At 45.0% G+C, this 8,410-nt stretch overlaps 1 long non-coding RNA gene across 5 annotated transcripts in view; it reads left to right on the top strand.

Moving 5' to 3' along the window:
• The window catches only part of LOC307218325, a 259,902-nt gene that overhangs the window by 214,651 nt on the left and 36,841 nt on the right, over window positions 1-8,410 (top strand). For 2 of the 5 annotated variants that reach the window (XR_013839887.1, XR_013839888.1), the window contains exon 1: window positions 222-329. The exons of 1 other annotated variant lie outside the window; for it this stretch is intronic. This is a non-coding gene — a long non-coding RNA (uncharacterized lncRNA). Of the gene's footprint in view, window positions 1-68; window positions 160-221; window positions 330-505; window positions 834-8,410 lie in introns of those variants that run through there. 2 more of the 5 variants (XR_013839886.1, XR_013839889.1) reach the window with 2 other exon arrangements.

The raw sequence follows: 8,410 nt of genomic DNA, 5'->3' as shown, positions 1-8,410 counted from the left end.
AAGTCTCGTCCGCCGTCAGGCCCCCCCTTCGCCGCCGCGACGACTAGTCGGATTAGTGCCCCCTGCTGTGAAAGTAGTTCCGACGCTATTTTACGGCTGCGCGAGGCGATATTGCGACTTTGTTTGTTCGAACGACCATAGGCCGCCCCCTCCGCTCGAGTCAGTAAAGAAACCGCTCCGTCTTTCTTTCGCTCCCTTTTTTTCCGCCCCTTACTCCATACTCCCAAGCGGTCTCCGCCCACAACGAGATTCACGTACTGTAATTATAGTTCCGAACCAGTCAGCAAGGAGAAATGTGTGAATCGGCTCGACCATAGAATAGCCAATCAGTGAGGAAGGGAGTCTTGTCGTTAAGCAGACTTTGTGTTTGTGGGGAGACGCTGAGAGAGGGAGGGAGTCTCCACCGCTGGTGAGGGGGTTATCTAATAACCGTCTTCATATTGAAAGGAGAAGCGGCATAGGGGTTTGTTGATATAGGAGACAGCAGCGTGCGCGATACCTTTTCATTTTACTTAAGCCCTGAAAGCGAAAACATGTTGGTTGAATTTCCTCGACGCAAGGAGAAATTACTGTCGTTCCTTTATTTACTTCTCAGCGCTGACGCTGGAGCCCAATTCCAACATGGCTCGGTTTTAAACTGGCGAGGTGGCAAATCTGTATTGTTTATTGTTTTACCAAAGAGATTGTAGAATCGTAAAGCTGGAAGGGACTTCCAAGGGTCATCTAGTCCAACAGCCTGCGACTCAGAAGTCACAACTAAGGAATCCCAGAGAGATGGCCACCTCTGTTTAAAAACATCCAATGAAGAAGGGAGAGGCATGTTGTACATACCGGTAATAATTTAGTAACAATTGGAAGTTAGGCAGGGGTTACTGGAGGGAGAAGGCTTTTTTCTGCACAGGTGTCCAGACTAAATAAGAGATAGGGAATCTACAGCCCTCCAGATATTGTGGGATTACAGATCCCATCATCCCCAGCCAGAGTGGCCAATGGTTAACGGTGATGCCAGTTGTGCTCCACCAGCATCAGGAGGACACTACATTGGCCACCTCTAAGAGATGCATGACAGACAGAATCACACCAGGGGCAATAGAGTTACAGAAACCAACAATTGCCCAAATGTTTCTTTCTATATTACTCTTAAAAGTGAACCTAGCAGAGGCTGGGACTGTTAATCTTTAATCATATAATATCTAATCTTTGAATGGTTTCCAGAGAGAGACTAATATCCGTAGACTGGCCTTACAGACATAAGAAGAGCCTGCTGGATCAGGCCAACGGCCCATCTAGTCTAGCATCCTGTTCTCAAGTGGCCATCCAGATGGCTGTGGGAAGCCAGCAAGCAGGATTTAAGCACAAGAGCACTGTCCTTTTACTGTGTTATCTACCAGGCAGTCTCATCTGTTGACTATGAGGAACATGAATTTAAGGCATAATGGATTCCAGAATAAATTCTGGTTTGCCAGTAACAAGATATCATTCATTTGGCATAGGGTAAGGCAGCACCAGACCCATGGTGAGAAAGGGGTACTACTAACAGGCAGGGAAATGTGGAGCCCAGTTCTACCCATGTTTACTTATCTCACTGGTTTCATTTGAATTTGCTCCAATGTAAGCATGGACAGTATTGCAGCCATTCATTTTCCTGTTTATTATTGGGTTCAATTGTTCTTCAGTTTTCTGCCGCAAACAGCCTAACCCTATTTATCTGGTAATAAGCCCTACGTAATTTAATAGGACTCACTTCTGAGTGGACAGCTCATAAAATTAATGCAGCATACAATTTTCATATGTTTACTACCTTTAAATCTACATGCAAAATCAAATACCAGCTGATTTAGGGCTGTGGAAAACTTTCCAGAAATGTTTATGGAAGTTTTCACAATTTATCTCCCCCCCCCCACCAGTAAGCCCACATCACTAACTGAACTGATGCCTTTCTTACTGGGCTTATTTTAATATTAATACAGGGCATACATGTTGAAAATGACCCCTTTGTTTGAAACTGTACAGTTGTCTTTTAAAATCTTGCCTAGAACTGAAGATTTATGCTGGGCAGAGATCTGATTCTAGCTTGATCCCAGATCACCTTCTGAGGGAAGACCAATACACCCCTCCGACTACGTTGGGTATCTCTAATCCTGAGGAAAAACCAAGCATGCTTGTCATATTTATAGAGACTCTTTACTCACATTAGTATGCCATGGCTGAAAAAAGCATTAACCACCAGAAACAGCGCTGTCACCAGCAATAGACACTGATGCAAGCCCTAGAAGGACAGGGATCCATGTACTTACTTAAAATTATAATCTATCCTGAGTCACATGGATGGTTTGGGCTATAAAAAAAAACACAACTGTATGTCCTAGTGAGCCACTTGTTTGGCAAGGTTGCCCAGGTCAGACCTCAATGACCATGTGAGTCAAATTCTCCTTTCCCAGCATTTAATTAGGATGGTCCTATTGAACCAGTAGAATTGCTGGGAAATTTTCCGGAAAACCTCTCAGCCACTGATGAGAAATGTCAGTTATTCTTGGGAACTCCTAAGGTTTGAGACAGTAGCACCTGCAAATTTTGGAACAGAAAAAATAAAGACAAGTTAATAAAATGTTGCTGGCTTGTCTCCAAAGACTTCCATAGACACGGTCTAAAAAACTTTGGTTATCCTGAGAGAGCAAGCAGATGACTGACGACTAGCTGAGAGGGAAACGCTGTGTGTTCTCAGCTTCTCCATAGGTCTGGCAGGCACGTTGTTTCATTACTAAAGTCCTGGAGCAACTTTTAATATCATTCAGGATGACACAAGCCATTTTTTATGATGATAAATGGTCTAGAATCACCACCAAAGGAAGCATGTAAGGCTGGTGACACATTTATTGTTACCATGGCTGCTCCTGGCTGGAGATTACTTATTAAAAACCAGCAAGAGGGCAGCAGTAGACAGCTGTTTGAAGGGACCAGAATTATTCCTGCTCTCAGACACAATCATAGCCAGAATGAGTGAGAGGAACTTTCTGCCTTCGGCGAAACTAATAAATGAAAATATTACTTTAAGTGGCAAGGGGTAGGAGAGTTTTCCCCCACCCCTTAGATTTGGATCATATCTGATCCTTCTATGTGGAACAAATTGAATCGATTGCAATCTGATTTTACAATAATGTTTTCATGTTTGAAATAATACCTTTATTTGAGCAAATGCATATTTTAAACCAATTAATTCAAAGTGTTCTTTCTTTGGCTATGTTTGTACTTCAGGGCTGAACTACATGAGCCATATCTCTTTTTTATTGTGTGGATTTATGCATTTTTATTTTTGGCTAAGCTACATTAGTTTATCGGCCTTCTCTAATCCTAGTTTTAAATGTGGACAATCAATTCTGTGGTGCATTTCTAAGAGGTTTTGTGTCAATTTTGAAAGCAGTGGCAATGAAGCCTCTGGTTCCTGAGTTGGCTGAGCTACTGTGAGGTTTAACAGTTTCTGTGAACATTCCATCTGCTGAGGGAGATTATTAGGCTGTGGCTTCATATTTCTCCAACTTTGCCAGATGAAGTAAACAAAACAAAACAAAATCTCTCACATGGAGAATATGGACTGGAAAGCTCAACAGGAAGAGGTCCCAGGAGGAAGCAGTACTCACAGGTAAGCAGCCTGAACACATGGAGGCTAAAGGAAGGTATTCCGGAAATGGAAAGCTGAGGGAAGGTTGGATAAGGCAGAGAGGGGTCTGAGGAAAACAAGAACAGAAGAAGATGGTTTAGAAGAGTGAGATAAAAAATGAGGTAATGAAAGGGGAAAGAGTTTGTGTGTTCTTGGTAGGAGTGCAAAACTGGTCAAGTTGTCTAAAGAAAGTGAGTACACACTTGAGTACACCCAGAAAGAGTGTACACATTCAAAGGAGCTGAGGAAATAGCAGGTGGCAGAAAGCTGAAGAGACTAAGGGCCTAACCAAATGCACACATGTGTATTGAATGCTCAGTGAAAGTTTGAATATAAAGTAGGGTAGTGGTGGTGAGAAGATTAACCTTTTACTCTAAAAGAAGTTTGGGGAGCAAAATCTACTCCCTCCCCTGCCTTAGCTATGTACTTCACTGTTTTATGATGCCCCTCCCCTTCAGCTCAGCTCTGATACCAAAAGTGAGGGTGCGCATCTTAAAACATCAGAAAGTAAGGTGAAAACACATGGACTAAAGAGTGAAGACCTCCCTCCCACCACAAAAGAGGAAGAATAAATTTTGAATCTTCAAACTAATCTTCAAATTCAAACCAGCAGTCAGGCAGGAGGAAGGGAAGCGTGTACTGGAGGAAGACACTTGATGGCTCCAATTTTCTTTCCCAGCCATATATCTTCCTGGCACTAGCTGTTTTTTTACCCTAAGCCTTCTACTTAGAATGGTTGGACAGTGTTCTCGAAGCTACCAACTTGAGTTTGACCAAACTGCGGGAGGCAGTGGAAGACAGAAGTGCCTGGCATGCTCTGGTCCATGGAGTCACGAAGAATGAGACACGGCTAAACAACAACAACAAGCCACTTTTTGTTTCTGTCAACCCAAAGGAAAGGATGCAGACTGTCCTTTATGTGTATCTTAATTTTGTTAAGCAGCTCCTTTTCACAGAATTCCTCTTGTACAAAAACATTTAAAAATAAAAATTAGCCTTGCAGTACAAGAGGTGTGGGGTTGCGGGTGGCGCTGTAGGTTAAACCTAGGACTTGCCGATCAGAAGGTCAGCGGTTCGAATCCCCGCAACGGGGGGAGCTCCCATTGCTCAGTCCCTGCTCCTGCCAACCTAGCAGTTCGAAAGCACATCAAAGTGCAAGTAGATAAATAAGGTACTGCTCCGGTGGGAAGGTAAATGGTGTTTCCGCTTAGTCATGCTGGCCACATGATCCGGAAGCTGTATGCCGGCTCCCTCAGCCAATAAAGCGAGATGAGCGCTGCAACCCCAGAGTAGGTCATGACTGGACCTAATGGTCAGAGGTCCCTTTACCTTTACCTTACAAGAGGTGTGAAAGGTAATGGGGAAGAAAGAAATTGGCATGGGAACAACTCCAAATCCTTTCCTGGCTTGAACTGCTCTTGTGCAACCCCAAATTTCTATTTCTATTTTTTTTTTTAGCTTTACGAGCACAGATAAGCAAATGGATCTCTGGCTTCAAATCACATTTGCCTTAATTTACTTAATTGTAAAAATTATATATTCAGTGCTTTTCAGCACTGCCATGGTGCAACAATCTGGATTTGTGTGTGTGTGTGTGTGTGTGCATACACACACATTTCGTCTTTCGGCGGGGGGGAGTTGCGGGAGGGGGAAGAGCTATCAGAATGGGTGGTGCCCAGGTCACTCTTGCCAAAATCTCCAATTGTGCTGACAGGTTCTAAAAGGTTGTCAATCCTAAATGATTGACATTGGAGTGGTTTTAGCTGGAAGCTATAGGCTATAAGTGGTATTCTTTCACTTTCATGAACATCCCCACGCCCCCACAAAAATGGCCTACAGTATACCATGAATATTTTCCCCCGATGATGCCTAAAGGACATCTAGCTAACAGACTATGCCATTTTGTACCTTTGCACATTTACTTCTGATTTGGGAAGAACAGATCAGTTGTGGATTTGCCTTGGGAAAACATACCTACTCCCACAGCAAAGGAGAGTGAGAGAGGCAAATGACAAACCAGACCTAACTTTCAGAGAAATAGCTCACAGGTGAACTGCAATTGTAGCTTCAGGTCACTAACATTTGCAGAATGCAAGAGCCACTATTATACCAGACTACAGTGCTGGAACAGTGGCTTATGTGACAGCTTCAGTGAGGAAATGCAGCAGGATGCCTTCTTTATGTGAATGAGCCTGGTTGTAAAGAATGGCTGTGGTGGTGGTGAAATACTCTGATCTTAAAAATGTAGGAATTTAAAAATCACTAGAGCATAAGTACAAATGACTTGTAGCCTTTTTGTTTAATGTTTCAGATTTCTTTACTTTTTATTAACATCACATGTTCCATCTTTTCTCTTTAACCATGAGGACTAGAATGTGACTTTTAGAAAATTGAAGTTTGGCATTCTTGGGATAATAACAGGAGCTCTGGCTATACATAAGTGTTACTTGAGTTGTATGTAAGTCATGGGATATTTGTTGCCCCGCCTGCCAGAAATATAAGCAAGTAGGGTGGCGTAGGAAGGGGTGTGTGATGGGTGTGGGCTGTCATCACTGAGGAGGGTGACAAAATGACAAAAATGTGAGGGTGTTTTTTAAAAAAATTGGGCTCACTAAACTTTTTAGTTAGTCAACAAACGCAACGAAACGCTGCTGGCACTGGGCACCACACCGTGGGGGCCGGCACTTGCGGCGGGGCCTGCAGCATGCCCGAGCTGTGCGTCTCTCCTGGGAGTGACGTGGTGGCTTGGGTACCTGCAGGCTCCAGGCACTGCCTGAAACAGCAGCATGGGGCTTGCATCTGCCCACCGCCTCAGCCACCCTACAGTTGAGGGGGAGGTTGTGGAGAGGCTCCATGCAGTGCGCCCTGCCTTGGCTTGCCCCCCCAATAGGCGGCTTGCCCTGCCCCATGGATGGCTCACCCCGCCCCCATAGGCAGCTTGCCCTGCCCCCCGGGCACCCAAGTGGCTAGCTATGCCACTGAGCATGTACAAAGTAGTTTCAAAAACAGCCATTGTTGGGGATTTGTGTTATCAGTCTTGTGAAATGATTAGAGCAATGTAAATTTGTGGGTACATCCATTTCTGGTTCTCTTTTTGCCCCACAGCCCCTGAGGTAGAATGCTGAATTATTTGTGAAAGGAAGTGGTCGCTTTTACTTGCTCATGAGTATTTCTATTCAATCTAATAGAAGAGAAATGGGCTTTTAAAGTCTCCAGGGACCTTGCTTTATAGATGTAATTTACCTTCAAAGTGTCTCAGATATGCCGCTAGAGAGAATTTCTAAGAGTGCAATTGCATTAGGTATGAATGCAGAAGGCAAACTACAGATAAAATGCAGAAGACATTAAGAGAATCAAGAGGGAGTGAGAAAAAGCTAAAAAATATGAAAGGAATGAAACATTATAGAAGTGAGGAAAACAAAGACTGAAAGATTGAAAGATTGAAAAGAGGCTGCACAGATTCAGCTAAAGCATGCTAAAAAGTGATCTGGAAGGAAGAGAAGAGGATGTTTCAGTGGTATGTGAATATTGGGAAACATGCAACTAAACTGGGCCTTTTATTCAAGAACATGTTAAAGTAGTGGACTGAATTATTTGATGGTATTTTTCCTTGTACATTAAGTGCAAAATTGTTAAAATGCTTGAATAATAAGGAGTGTATATGTGACTCAGGCATTTAGAGATTTAAAGTTAGAATGAGCTGGAGTGTGTCATTATTCTTGGTCTCATGCATCTTTATTACCGTATTTTTCACCCTATAGGACGCACCGGCCCATAGGGCTCACCTAGTTTTTTGGGGGGAAAATGAAGAAAATTTTTTTATTGGCCCCCCCCGAGCTTCCCCCAACCCCAGCCCCCAGAACAGGCAGCTCTCCGCAAGCCGGGGGTTGGAATTGTAATTATGTGTGGGATAAACAACAGTGAATTTTATTTTTCTATCCAGACTAGCAATAGGCATGATCAGTGTTCAAGGACACATTCTAGGCCAGCCATGCAAAAATACTCAAGGAAGGTGTGAAGAGGGGCAATGAGGGCTGTGGCCTGGTGAGAGCTGCAAGGGAGTTTAAGGGCAACCTTAGGGGCCTGGGCCTGAGGCGGGGCAGTGTGAAATGGGAAATGCTGGCATGCCCAGACTTTGGCGTTGGGCTTAATTGCCTCATAATTATGACTGCTGGGGGTTTAAATACCATAGATCCTCTACAAGGAAACTCCCCCCCCCCCGCCCCAGACGGCAGCAAATGCAGCGCTCGCTCATCAGGGTCTTCTGCCAGACCGGGGAAAAGCGGGCGAGGAAAGGAAGCTGATCTACACGCGCGTACACCTTCGAGGCGAAGAGGACGGAACAATATACCACACCGCACGTGCACCTTATGCAGCTCTTCACCTCAGCCATTCCCCTCTTCCCCCGCCGCCCATGTTGATTGAAGCGGGCGGAGCTAGTCGCGGACTCACACCTGAGGTGACAGCTGAGGCGGCTGCGCTGTGAAAGGGGACCTGGCCAGGCGCGCGCACCAGAGGGAGGCACAGGGGACGCGCACACACAAACACACGCATGGCCTGGGCCTGAGTGAAAGGCAGCGAGCGGAAGTGGCTGCAGCGCGGATACGCACATTTACAGTCTCCTCTCCTCTCTCTCTGGCACCGTCCACTCAGTCTCGGGGCCGAGAAGACGCGCTCGCATGCGCGCACTTCCCCCAACACACAGACACGCGCGACCGAGTGTGGAGAAGGGGAAGGAAGAGGAGGCAGGTG

Source organism: Podarcis cretensis, assembly GCF_951804945.1.
Source record: "Podarcis cretensis genome assembly, chromosome: 6".
Taxonomy (NCBI): Eukaryota; Metazoa; Chordata; class Lepidosauria; order Squamata; family Lacertidae; genus Podarcis; species Podarcis cretensis.
The sequence above is the reverse complement of the archived record's forward strand: the minus strand, read 5'-3'. Positions and strand labels throughout refer to the sequence as shown.